Source organism: Dermacentor variabilis, unplaced genomic scaffold, assembly GCF_050947875.1.
Source record: "Dermacentor variabilis isolate Ectoservices unplaced genomic scaffold, ASM5094787v1 scaffold_199, whole genome shotgun sequence".
NCBI lineage: Eukaryota > Metazoa > Arthropoda > Arachnida > Ixodida > Ixodidae > Dermacentor > Dermacentor variabilis.
In genome coordinates this window covers 54,160-66,889 of record NW_027460367.1, presented here as the reverse complement: position 1 = coordinate 66,889, position 12,730 = coordinate 54,160, and the positions used below count along the sequence as shown (strand labels likewise).

The 12,730-nt window shown below is 48.6% G+C and overlaps 1 pseudogene; it reads left to right on the top strand.

Moving 5' to 3' along the window:
• Positions 1–4,474: 4,474 nt before the first annotated feature.
• Positions 4,475–12,430, top strand: LOC142568498 (uncharacterized; annotated as a pseudogene).
• Positions 12,431–12,730: the final 300 nt, after the last annotated feature.

Genomic DNA, 12,730 nt, shown 5'->3' with positions numbered 1-12,730 from the left:
CAAAGACTTGAAAAATTATAGACCCATCAGCTTACTGTCCGTTGCCTACAAACTATTTACTAAGGTAATTGCAAATGGAATCAGGAACACCTTAGACTTCTGTCAACCAAAGGACCAGGCAGGATTCCGTAAAGGCTACTCAACAATAGACCATATTCACACTATCAATCAAGTGATAGAGAAATGTGCAGAATATAACCAACCCTTATATATAGCTTTCATTGATTACGAGAAAGCGTTTCATTCAGTCGAAACCTCAGCAGTCATGGAGGCATTACGGAATCAGGGTGTAGATGAGCCATGTGTAAAAATACTGGAAGATATATATAGCGGCTCTACAGCCACCGTAGTCCTTCATAAAGCAAGCAACAAAATCCCAATAAAGAAAGGCGTCAGGCAGGGAGATACGATATCTCCAATGCTATTCACAGCGTGTTTACAGGAGGTATTCAGAGACCTGGATTGGGAAGAATTGGGGATAAAAGTTAATGGAGAATACCTTAGTAACTTGCGATTCGCTGATGATATTGCCTTGCTTAGTAACTCAGGGGACCAATTGCAATGCAAGCTCACTGACCTGGAGAGGCAAAGCAGAAGAGTGGGTCTAAAAATTAATCTGCAGAAAACTAAAGTAATGCTTAACAGTCTCGGGAGAGAGCAGCAATTTACAATAGGCAGCGAGGCACTGGAAGTCGTAAGGGAATACATCTACTTAGGGCAGGTAGTGACGGCGGATCCGGATCATGAGACGGAAATAATCAGAAGAATAAGAATGGGCTGGGGTGCGTTTGGCAGGCATTCCCAAATCATGAACAGCAGGTTGCCATTATCCCTCAAGAGAAAAGTATATAATAGCTGTGTCTTACCAGTACTCAGCTACGGGGCAGAAACCTGGAGGCTTACTAAAAGGGTTCTACTCAAATTGAGGACGACACAACGAGCTATGGAAAGAAGAATGATAGGTGTAACGTTAAGGGATAAGAAAATTGCAGATTGGGTGAGGGAACAAACGCGAGTTAATGACATCTTAGTTGAAATCAAGAAAAAGAAATGGGCATGGGCAGGACATGTAATGAGGAGGGAAGATAACCGATGGTCATTAAGGGTTACGGACTGGATCCCAAGGAAAGGGAAGCGTAGCAGGGGGCGGCAGAAAGTTAGGTGGGCGGATGAGATTAAGAAGTTTGCAGGGACGGCATGGCCACAATTAGTACATGACCGGGGTTGTTGGAGAAGTATGGGAGAGGCCTTTGCCCTGCAGTGGGCGTAACCAGGCTGATGATGATGATGATGATCAGTTAATTACTTAAGCGGCCTCTGAACAGGTGCTGCCATTTTAAATGAACAACCACAGCTAATAAATCGCGCTCAAGTGTGTCTGCAAAGCATTACAGTCGAAAACGGCAGAAATTGAGACCAAACACTCCGCACCCTCCCTCTCAAAATGCTCTGCTCCCAGCCGGTGAGCCAAAGTCGCACATACAAATACCTGTACGTAAAACGCATTGCTGGCTACATCACTAATCATGACACAAGACTTTGGTTAATAATGCAATGTGGAAGGTGCACTGAACTCTAATTGTGCCACGCAACGACGAAGAGAAGTAAAAAAAATGCATATCCCACACGCTGTGGGAATTGATGTAACCAAAGTTTTCTGTGCTATTTGCATCGATTGACGATTATTGGTGATGTTTACGGTGAATGTTTGAATATATAGGGGTGAATATATTTCTCCTCTGAACTACTGCACTGCAGTTTCTGTAATGCCTTTTCGGGGGGTGATGGATAATTAGAACAATCTAGAAGGTATTGCGACGACGCTCAGGGAGCTCCAGAGTGCAATGCTGCCACACGATGACAAGTTCCAAACGAGTTTCTCACATCAACCTTTCCTTTCTGCCACGTTCCTGTCATGGCAAGAGTTACTGAGACAGATACCCGGTACCTCCACCAAGTTTGTCACGAAATGACACTTGAGGATGTGCAGACTGCTCTACAAGATGGCGTGAATACCCTAAAGCCTCCATCCCCAGTCTCTACTTCCTTTCTTTCAGTACCCGCATCCTTCAGAGCGCGTCCCAGTCGTAACTTCTTAGTGCTGGCTCGTGACGCCTTGTGGCAATGTACATGCTTGGAACCACCCTCTGACGCAGCATGCAAGGCTGCAAAAGCAGCATCAGGAGCGGAAAATTCGTAGGAAGAGGCAATGAAAGCTTTGCTTTAAATAACAGGTAGCAGTGCTCAAAGCATGAACATGACAGGGTCTCTATGCTCCGGTATTGGAGGAGGCAGGAAAGAAACACTGCCTGTGGACGCTAGTCAGGCAGAAGGAGAGAGTGTCTGCTATAACGCTGACGTTCACCCCCTGGTGGCATGGTAACAGAATGCTTAATTTCTTCTATTTTTGTTCAATAATGATATTAAACTTATTTTGCTAAAATGCTTCCTGGATGTTTTACAACTTCCTGTGAATAACGAAAATTTGCAATGGGGACATGATGAGGGTGCCTTTAAATTGACACTAAGGATAAAATTGTGATGCCACCATGAGTAAAATTTTGGCATCATAATAGGCAAATACACATGCACTCACGGTACGGTATGCATCATACATAAAAATACTATGCACTCACTAAATGGCACTAAAAAATTTGAAGCTCACACCAATGCTACCTACAGTAATGACAGCAACTAAAATACGGCTGCAATAATGACAGAAGCCACATAAAAGCACTCCTTACCACACTACCTTCACGCAGGCTCGAAACAGCCTCTCAATAACAGCCCGTCGAACTCGGCCGTTTATGGGCACTTTCCGCTCTAAGATGTCCACATATGGGGCAAATGAGGGCAGAATGTAATACAACTAATCATTCCTATTCTGCAGTGGCACAACCTCTGCCACTGTCTGAAGTCCCGAGGTGCTCACACAAAAGAAAAGTATATATATTAATTTGTCGCGCTAAAAATCACAACAAACAGTAATAAGGTACATAGGCTTGGTATTTAATCATGACACGGGTATTTTTACCTGGTGGTGCTGCTGTAACTGCTGCAGAGTGTGCGTGGGCTGGCACTTGCGTCTACACTCTCCACAGCAGGCCTTGCACTCTGTAGAACCAAGAGGCATGCTTATAGAATACGTGGCTACCATTTCACTTAAGCAGAAACTTTTCACTATAACTAACAGTGGGGGAAATGAGATTCAGTTTACTCGCCACACAGAATATAAATACCAATTGTTTCCTAATGTTCACACTGATAAAGCGGTAACACCTGTATGAGTAGCAGCTCTCTTTATCTGTGTCCAAAAGTTATGTGCGCACTTGGGAGCATGTGCTGGCATGGTCACTCTTAGCATGAACATATATACATTGCTTTTTGGTTCACCTTGAAGAAGAAATCATAAGTTCCAAGTGAGGGAAGGCTGAAAAAAGCAGCCCGTTAGGTTTTGTTCCTCAAGCCCAACCTTGTTTCTGAAACACATTCCTCTCTTATGAAGCGAGCCACTGTGAATCCTGACGCATGCATGTTAAGGTTAAGTGTGAGACCAGCAGGATATGTACTCAGACGAATTATTCTTCTTATATTGTGTGCTGCCAATCTACATCAGCTCTACTTTGAGATCCGCAGGGGCGTCTGCGTCAGCAGGCGTTTGGTGTGTTGCGACACCACGTACCCGAGCACATGAGGGTCGGACCCTCCCGCGTGTAGCCGTGCGCGGCTTAGCCGTGTCTGGGGAAAAGGGGATCCTGGCGGTTGAGCCGATGCTGGGTGTTTGGACCTTTAAGGCCCCCCGGCGGAGGCAACACACCTCTTTGGCCTCAGCTTCACATAGATGGCACCGCCAGGCTGACCCACCTGGAGGAAATCGGCAGTCACCTTTTCCTGTCCTTCTCTTCAATCTTCGTCTTTCTCTCTCACTTTCAATCTTTCCTGCCTTCTCTTCGCTTCTTCTTACTTCCAGACTTCCAGGTGGCGAGGGTTAACCTGGTGTAGTTTATCCAACCTTGGGTCTATTATATTAGGTTATAGCGGCTGTGTACAGCTGGCGTCTGCGTTTCCTTCGGGTCTTGTAGCGTCCCCTTGTTGGGCTCGATGGTGGGTGGCTGGCATGGCTGCCGAAATAAAATAAATATGTATGGATTTATCATCCTTCCCCCGTCTGTCTGATCGGCCTCTTAACAAAAGAGGACGCACCGAAGAAAAGTTGCTGTTTTCTTGTCAACCTAAGCAAACGTTCGCCCGGTTTCACGTTATTCACAGTGAAAATCCTGAAAAGACAGTTAGAATGATTTCGCCGTTCACGGTTGCGAAATGTCTCACTGACTCAGTTGGCCCAGGCTACAAAGTCACAAAAATGGCTAGCGGTGACCTCCTGCTTGAGGTCCGTGATAAACCACAGCATGACAAGCTCCCAAATCTGGTCTCCTTCGGTAATGTAAAGGTAACAGTGACTCCACATCGATCCATGAATACAAGCAAAGGAGTAATTTCCGACGACGACCTGCTCTATCTGAGCGAGGAAGAACTTCTAGAAGGTTGGAAGGAACAGAACGTCACCATGGTAAAGAGAATTATAATCAAACGGGAAAACAAAGAAATTCCAACTAAACATAAGATCGTTACCTATGCTTCCAGTGTGCTGCCAGAAACATTAGAAACACGCTATACTAAAGTTCGAGTCCGACCATACATCCCGAACCCTCAGAGATGTTTCAAGTGTCAGAGATATGGCCACGGCTCACAAAGTTGCCGGGGCCGACAAACCTGCGCAAAGTGCGGTGTCCAGGATCACCTTTCAGATAATTGTAATGACGCACTCCACTGTCCCAACTGTGGCGGTGGACATGCAGCTTTCTCTAGAGCGTGCCCTACATGGCAGAAAGAAAAAGAAATAATTACCCTAAAAGTAAAAGAGAACATTTCCTTCCAGGAAGCGCGAAAGCGCATTTCCTTTCTTCATACCGCAGGGTATGCTGCTGCGGCGCGTAAGGGGGCAACGCCGCAACTGACTCCGGCTTCGGCCCGGACCACAAAGAATGTGGCCATCTCTGAAGGAGGGTCCATCGACCTCTGGGTTGGTGGCCCCCAAGGCCATGCTTTTCGAGGCAAGGCCTAACGTGAGAACACCCCGCTTGTGTGAGCGGAAGTCTAGCGGCTCCCAAGAGTCGATGGACACTACCCCGAGCCAGAAGGCGCATCCAGCGCCTCGGGAGCGGCGCGAGTCTCGCGACCGATCCAAAAAAGACAAAACCCGTACCATAATCACGGGGCCTGAAAAGGCTCCGTAAGTCATTTCTCTAACTTGACTCCTCTTGACACACAGCATAAAAACACGAACAATATGGCTACACAAATAATACACTGGAACGTTAGAGGTCTTATCCACAACCTCGATGACATTAAAGAACTCTTACACGAACATAACCCAAAGGTGCTGTGTGTTCAGGAGACACATCTTAAATGCACACAAACAAACTTTCTTTGTCCCCCGGAGGGGCGTCTGCGCAAGCAGGCGTTTGGTGCGTTGCGACACCACGTACCCGAGCACACGAGGGTTGGACCCTCCCGCGTGTAGCCGTGCGCGGCTTAGCCGTGTCCGGGGAAAAGGGGATCCTGGGGGTTGAGCCAATGCCGGGTGTTTGGACCTTTACGGCCCCTCGGCGGCGGCAACACACCCCTTTGGCCTCGGCTTCACGTAGACGGCACCCCCGGACTGACCCACCCGGGGGAAATCGGTAGTTGCCTTTTCCTGTCTCTCTCTTCCTCTAATCTTCGTCTTTCTCTTACTTTTCATCTTTCCTGTCTTCTCCTAGCTTCCGCTTACTTCCAATTTTTCCAGGCAGCAAGGGTTAACCTTGTGTGAATAACCAACCTAGGTTATCTCATATTTGGTTATACACTCTAAGAAGTAAAGGAGGAAATGGGGTATTGAGGTTACTCCTTTAGGGGAGCAACTGATCTGCCACAACCATTCCTCCCTTTAGGGGGTAAGTGCGAGGGGATGAACTGTTACTCCTCATGCAGTTACTCTTCCGAGGACTAACAGTTGCTCTTTTCCGATGCTCCTCAAGGGAGTAACGGTCATTATTTCCGATGCTCCGCAAAGGTGGAATTAATAAAATTAGGCATTTATACACTAATAAAAAAGATTACTGAGCTGAAAAAAAAAGAAAAAAAAGTGCCCGAAAGGAGGATTCGAACTCACGTCCTCGCGCCCACAAGTCAGCTACTCTACCCACTGCGCCACGGCAGATTGCGTGACGGGGGTTGGAAATTGAGACAGGTTAAGCATTGGCATGCAGGTGCAGCAATGTAAAAGCGACTCGGCATTTTGTGCATGCTGTGCGGGGAGAGTGTAACGTTGAGTGTACCTGCAATCATAAGCGAGTGCGAAAAAAATCTGCCCGAGTATTCTTAGGGTGCTTTAAACTTAGGCACTACGCGATGTAAACGTGTATATGCGAGCTCAAACGGGGCACCTAAGACGACAGAGACAGACAATTGCTCTGTCGCTTAGTGTGTCCCGTTTGAGCTACACACCACTTCAGTTAAGTTCGTAATCTCCTTGGAACGGAATGAACTTAGGTACTATTGACCAGCACAATCTGGCAGTCTATCAATGACTAGCGCGTTTAATGTGTATCGCTCACTTATGGTGTGCCCACGATGGGCATGGCTCTTCACATCCCAACTTTAAATTTCACGCAATTTTCTCACGAAGAGGCAAAGTGCTGCTTTGCATGTAATTCAATAGACAGTGCACTAACTTCGAACTATTCACGATTTATAGACAATACAGTTTTTGCCGCATCACTCCACGACACGGACGAAAACAGCGGAGCGCATGGGGAGTAACTGTTGCCGTTCGTCCTCCCGTTGCTCTCTTTCTGACCAGGGACTAAACACTTACCCTCCAAATTTTGCACACGACACGCACATCCATGCAGTTACTCCCTTGAGGGACGAAAGCGCCCTCATTAGGACGAACTGCCCAGTTACTCCCGTTTTCCCCGGAATTCTTCTTAGAGTGTAGCGATAACGTAAAGCTGGCGTTTGCAGGACCTGTTTTTACAGTCCCTGTAACGTCCCCTTGTAGGGCTCCATGGTGGGTGGCTGGCGTTGTTGCCGAAAATTCAATTCCTTTATGGCTAGCTCCTTCCCTCCGCTTCCTGATCGCCCTCACAAAAGAGGGCGCACCGATGAAGTTTTCCAGTTCCTTGGACGACAGAGACCAAACTTCCCACGATACCATGTGATCCACTCAGAAAAATCCGATAAACAAGTACGAAACATTTCCCCTTTTCTAGTTTCGAAGTCCTTAACTGATGTCCTTGATCCAGGCTACAAGGTATCAAGGCTGGCAAGTGGTGATCTCCTGTTAGAGCTCCATGATCAGAAACAGTACGATAAGTTGCCCAGTCTAGTATCATTTGGAGATGTTCCATTAACAGTGACTCCACACCGCACTCTCAACACCACCCGCGGCGTTGTCTCGGATGACGATTTGCTCCAGCTGACAGAGGCTGAGCTCCTGGAGGGCTTCAGTGATCAGAATGTTGTCAATGTGAGAAGAATTAAGATAAGAAGGGATGGAAAAGAAATTCAAACAAAGCACCTGATACTCACATTCGGTTCAAGTATTCTGCCCGAGTCTGTAGAGGCCGGGTACATAAAGCTCCGTGTCAGACCATATGTGCCAAATCCCCTAAGATGCTTGCTTCAATGCCAGCGTTTTGGCCACAGCTCGCAGAGCTGCCGAGGCCGCCAAACATGCGCCAAATGCAGTGCCCTTGAACACGCCACTGAAGCATGTAAGAACTCTCTACACTGTGCAAACTGTGACGGGGACCACGCCGCGTACTCGCGGTCGTGCCCCTCCTGGAAGAAGGAAAAAGAAATTGTGACTATAAAAATAAAAGAGAATATATCGTTCAAAGAGGCACGAAGGCGGGTAGCATACCTGCCAAAGAAAACCTTTGCCGATGTGGCGCGTCAGGGGGCAGCGTCACAACGGCCTCCGGCGGCTGTCCGACCCACAGTCAGTGAGTCGGCAGTCACGCCATCTGCCCCCACGGTGGTTGCAGCTAGCGCTGCTCCGCCAACCGAGCAGACGGAGCCATCGACCCCGAAGGTGGGCGCAGCCGAGGCTGCCCCAACTTCCGAGGCCCCCTCCAGCGCTGGCAACGGCCAGCGCAGCCAAATTCCTCAGGGAGCCCCATCGACCTCCGGGCTGGTGGGCGCAGGGGTCTTGCCCTCCAAGGCGGGACTTCCTCTGAAAACCTCTCGCTCGCAAGAGCGCCTGTCCGGCGCCTCACAGGAGGCAATGGACACTACACCTGTCCCCAAGGCGCACCAAACGCCTAAGGAGCGTCGAGACTCGCTCGAACGCTTCAGAAAGAACAAAACACCTATTACAGGGCCTCGAAAGGGCTCTGTAATGTAAGGCATCCCTACCGTTTCCGTAAACACAGCACCTATATTTCTTTAAATATGGATACACAAATCATTCAATGGAATGTCAGAGGTCTTCTTAGGAATCTTGATGATGTGCAAGAACTCATCCATACACACAATCCAAAAGTGCTGTGTTTACAGGAAACACACTTAAAATCAAAATACACAAACTTTCTTCGACAATATGTTACTTTTCGGAAAGATCGCGATGATGCTGTCGCATCATCGGGCGGTGTTGCAATTATAATTCAAAAAAGCGTAGCCTGTCAACGTTTACAGCTACGAACGCCCCTTGAAGCAGTGGCGGTTCGAGCTGTTCTTTTAAATAAACTCGTCACCATTTGCTCGCTTTATGTACCCCCACACTTCAAATTAAACAAGCATGAATTTCAGTCATTTATAGACGAATTGCCAGAACCTTATGTTGTTCTTGGCGATTTCAATGCGCACAGCTCCCTGTGGGGCGACTCTCGTACAGACGCGCGAGGTCGTCTTCTTGAACAGTTCCTCTTTTCTTCCGGTGCGTGCTTGCTGAATAAAAAGGAACCCACATATTACTCTCTAGCAAACAGAACATTTTCTTCAATAGATCTTAGTATAGTTTCCCCGTCTATACTGCTCGAACTTGAATGTGAAGTTACGAAGAATCCTTACGGGAGCGACCACTTTCCCATACTGATAAGAACATCTAAAGAAAACGAATATCCTCCGCAAGCTCCTAGGTGGAAGATAGACACAGCCGACTGGGAGAAATTTCGAACTCTCACTAACATCTCATGGGCCGACATGTCTTCTCTAGAAATTGATGCTGCTGTAGAGTATCTAACATCATTCATAATAGATGCCGCATCAAAATGCATATCCGAAGTGAGTGGTCTGGCATGCAAACGACGTGTACCGTGGTGGAACAGCGAATGTAGGATCGCCCGTAAGAATCAGAACAAGGCGTGGGCGTTGCTACGCGCTTCTCCCACTGCAGAGAATCTTATAAACTTTAAAAAAATAAAGTCCCAAGGCAGGCGAACCCGCCGACAGGCCAGAAGAGAAAGCTGGCACAAGTTTTGATCGAGTATTAACTCGTTTAGGGATGAGGCCAAAGCCTGGAACAGAGTTAATAGGATTAGAGGGCGGCAAACACATTCACTCCCCCTGGTAAACACACAGGGCGATACACTACAAGACCAGGCAGACTCACTTGGGGAGTATTTTGAGAACGTGTCAAGTTCATCAAATTATTCACAATCCTTCCTCAAATACAAACAATACGGCGGCCATTTGCTTTGCACCGCTTAAATTCTATTAGATTTTCTGTGGTTGGGTAGCGTGAAAATCTACTCCATGCTTTGTTCTGGCGTTTCTTTGCAGTTTCGCAGTCTTTGTTCCACCACGGCTTTGGATTGACTTTATCTGTACAGGACTGAGGTATGCAGTTTTTAGCAGAACAGAGGATATGTTCAGTGATGTAGCTGGCCAGTTCCTCTACACTTAGGTGGTCAGGCTGTGCGGCGATTTTAAACTCACCGTGAATCCCATCACTCACCTGGAGCAGTACCCGTTCCGAAAAGTGAATGACATTTTTGCTGCGCTCTACGGCGGAGAAGTATGCACAACACTGGACTTGCGGAATGCTTATAACCAGCTCCTGCTTGACGAAGAGGCTAAAAAGATAACCGTCATCAACACGCACCAGGGCTTATACTCGTAAAGCCGATTAGCCTTCGGCATCTCTTCTGCTCCCGCACTGTTCCAGCGGCGCATTGAGTCGTTATTGCGGGGCTTACCAAGAGTGCGCGTATACTTGGACGACATTATAATTGCCGAGAAATAGCATGACACGTCGACGCTTCGACAAGTGTTGCAGAGACTCCAGCGGAACAAAGCCAAATGTCGGTTCCCAGAGAAAGAAGTGCAGTTTCTGGGGCACAAGATTGATGCAACCGGCCTTCACCCGCTGCGTGACAACCTCGAAGCCGTAACAGCTGCGCCAAAATCAGAGTCGGTAAGCCAACTTAGGTCGTTTCTGGGGCTAATAACGTATTACTCAGTTTTTGCCTAATTTGGCTACGACCCTGGCTCCGCTCTATCGGTTGCTGGCGAAAGGCCAACGCTGGAACTGGAAAGAAGAGCAGGAAATATCTTTTGAGGAAGCAAAGTGTGCCTTGCTAAAGGCAAGTTTTCTCTTTCACTACCATCCGCAGAAGGAAATGCGACTAGAGTGCGACGCTTCATCAGATGGTTTAGGCGCAGTATTATCTCACCGCATTGAGGGCGTGGACCATCCGATAGCATTTCGTTCAAGAACGCTGACATCAGCAGAACGCAATTATTCACAAATAGAGAAAGAAGCGCTGGTATTGGTGTTTGGAATTTCGAAGTTTCGCGATTTCCTGTCCGGCAACCGTTTCACGTTAGTAACGGATCACAAGCCACCCAGCGGGCTCTTCCACCCAGAAAGATTCCGCAGATGGCGGCAGCTCGAATTCAGCGTTGGGCGCTCCTTCTATCAGCATACCAATACAATCTGGAATACCGCAAGGGACTGCACAATGGTAACGCGGACGCTCTTAGTCGCATGTCTTTGTCAGGGGATCATGAACGCGGAAGTCAAGTGGTAATGGAATATGTGCTCTACACGCAGGGTTTAGATGAAAGTGCCCTTCCATCTGAACAAATAATTGCTCTGACCCAGGAGGACAGCACACTTCGGCAAGTCCGGGAATGGATCGAACGTGGCTGGCCATCACATCTTGCCAAGGAGCAGCGGCATCTGCTTCCATGCTTCACCCGCCGACACGAGCTCGTCGTGAGCCATAGCCGCATTGACTGAGGTCATCGTGTGGTCGTGCCTGAAACAGCCCGAAAGTGCTTATGGAACGAGTTGCACGACACGCACCCAGGAATCGGGGCCACGAAGAGGCTTGCGCGTACGTTATTCTGGTACCCCGGATTAGACAATGACATTGAAAGGTTGGTGAAAGGCTGCCCCCAGTGCGTCCAGTGTTGGTCGATGCCTGCGACACAAGTTCCTTCCCCGTGTCCCAAGACAGGAAAGCGGTGGTACCGGTTGCATATGAATTTTGCAGGCCCTGTTGATGGTTACCTAATATTCATCCTAGTTAACGCGGAAACCAAGTGGATAGAAGCAACGCCTGTGAAAACAGCGACAACAGACACAACTGTTAAGCTGCTCAGAGAAAGTTTCGCCCGTTCTGGTATTCCGCAGTGTGTGGTGTCGGACAACGGCCCCCAGTTCTCGAGCGCGGCAATGGCAAAGTTCATGCAGGAAAACTGCATACGCCGCGCCAGGACGGTACCGTACCATCCACAATCAAATGGATTAGCGGAGCGGGCTGTGCGAACAATAAAAGAGGGTCTCGAGAAAATCAAACGCGGCACATTAAAGGAACAGCTGTCCCGTTTTCTGTTCCGTTACAGATCGACGTCTCTCGAAAGTGGTAAATCACCCGCACAACTACTCATTGGATTCCAGCCCCGGACAAGGCTATCTGCTCACTTCCCAGAAGGCGAGGTACCTGCAGAGGCTGACGCGATCCAGGAACAGTTTCCGTCGGCCAATACACAACCACTGTTCCCACCTGGCAAGCGCGTTTGGTCCCGCCAATTTCAGCGAGGGCGAAAATGGCTACCAGGGACTGTGATAGCGACGGAGGGGAATCGCATGGTAAGGCTGGAGACACCCCTGGTAATACAGCGCCGTCATGTGGATCAGTTGCGGAGCATGCAACAACGCAAAGGGAGAATGCAACAACTCTCCGCCGCAGCTCATCGGAAACACAACCGGCCGGGGAGACTCGAGAAGCAAGTGGAACGGCGCACAACAGTCCAGCGACTCGCCAGCCGGCCGCAGAGACTCGACAAACGGGTACATTGGAAGCGGGCCCAGTGCAACTTCGCCGCTCAACAAGACCAAGACGCCCGCCGGAGCGACTGGGCTTATGAAGGGTGAAGAGATGCAGCGTCGTCGATAAAGCGCACTTATGCGCCGAAAGAAAGCAAGAAGCATGCGGCCAAGCAAGAAACGTTGCTTGGCCGCAGCGGGTGTCGCTGCTCACTTGGTTTCTTTTCAGTAACTTAAAAGCTCAAGTACAGAGCAATAAGCAACACTATTCTGCAGCTGCTGCGTTCCGTCACTTCAGTTATAACGTGGCTTCTGTGGGAAAATCCCACCAACAATCGCAGTAGCGAGCGCGCTTCTGAATTAGTTGCACCCGCCGATGGGAAGGGAGAGCAACGAGGTTGTTGAAGA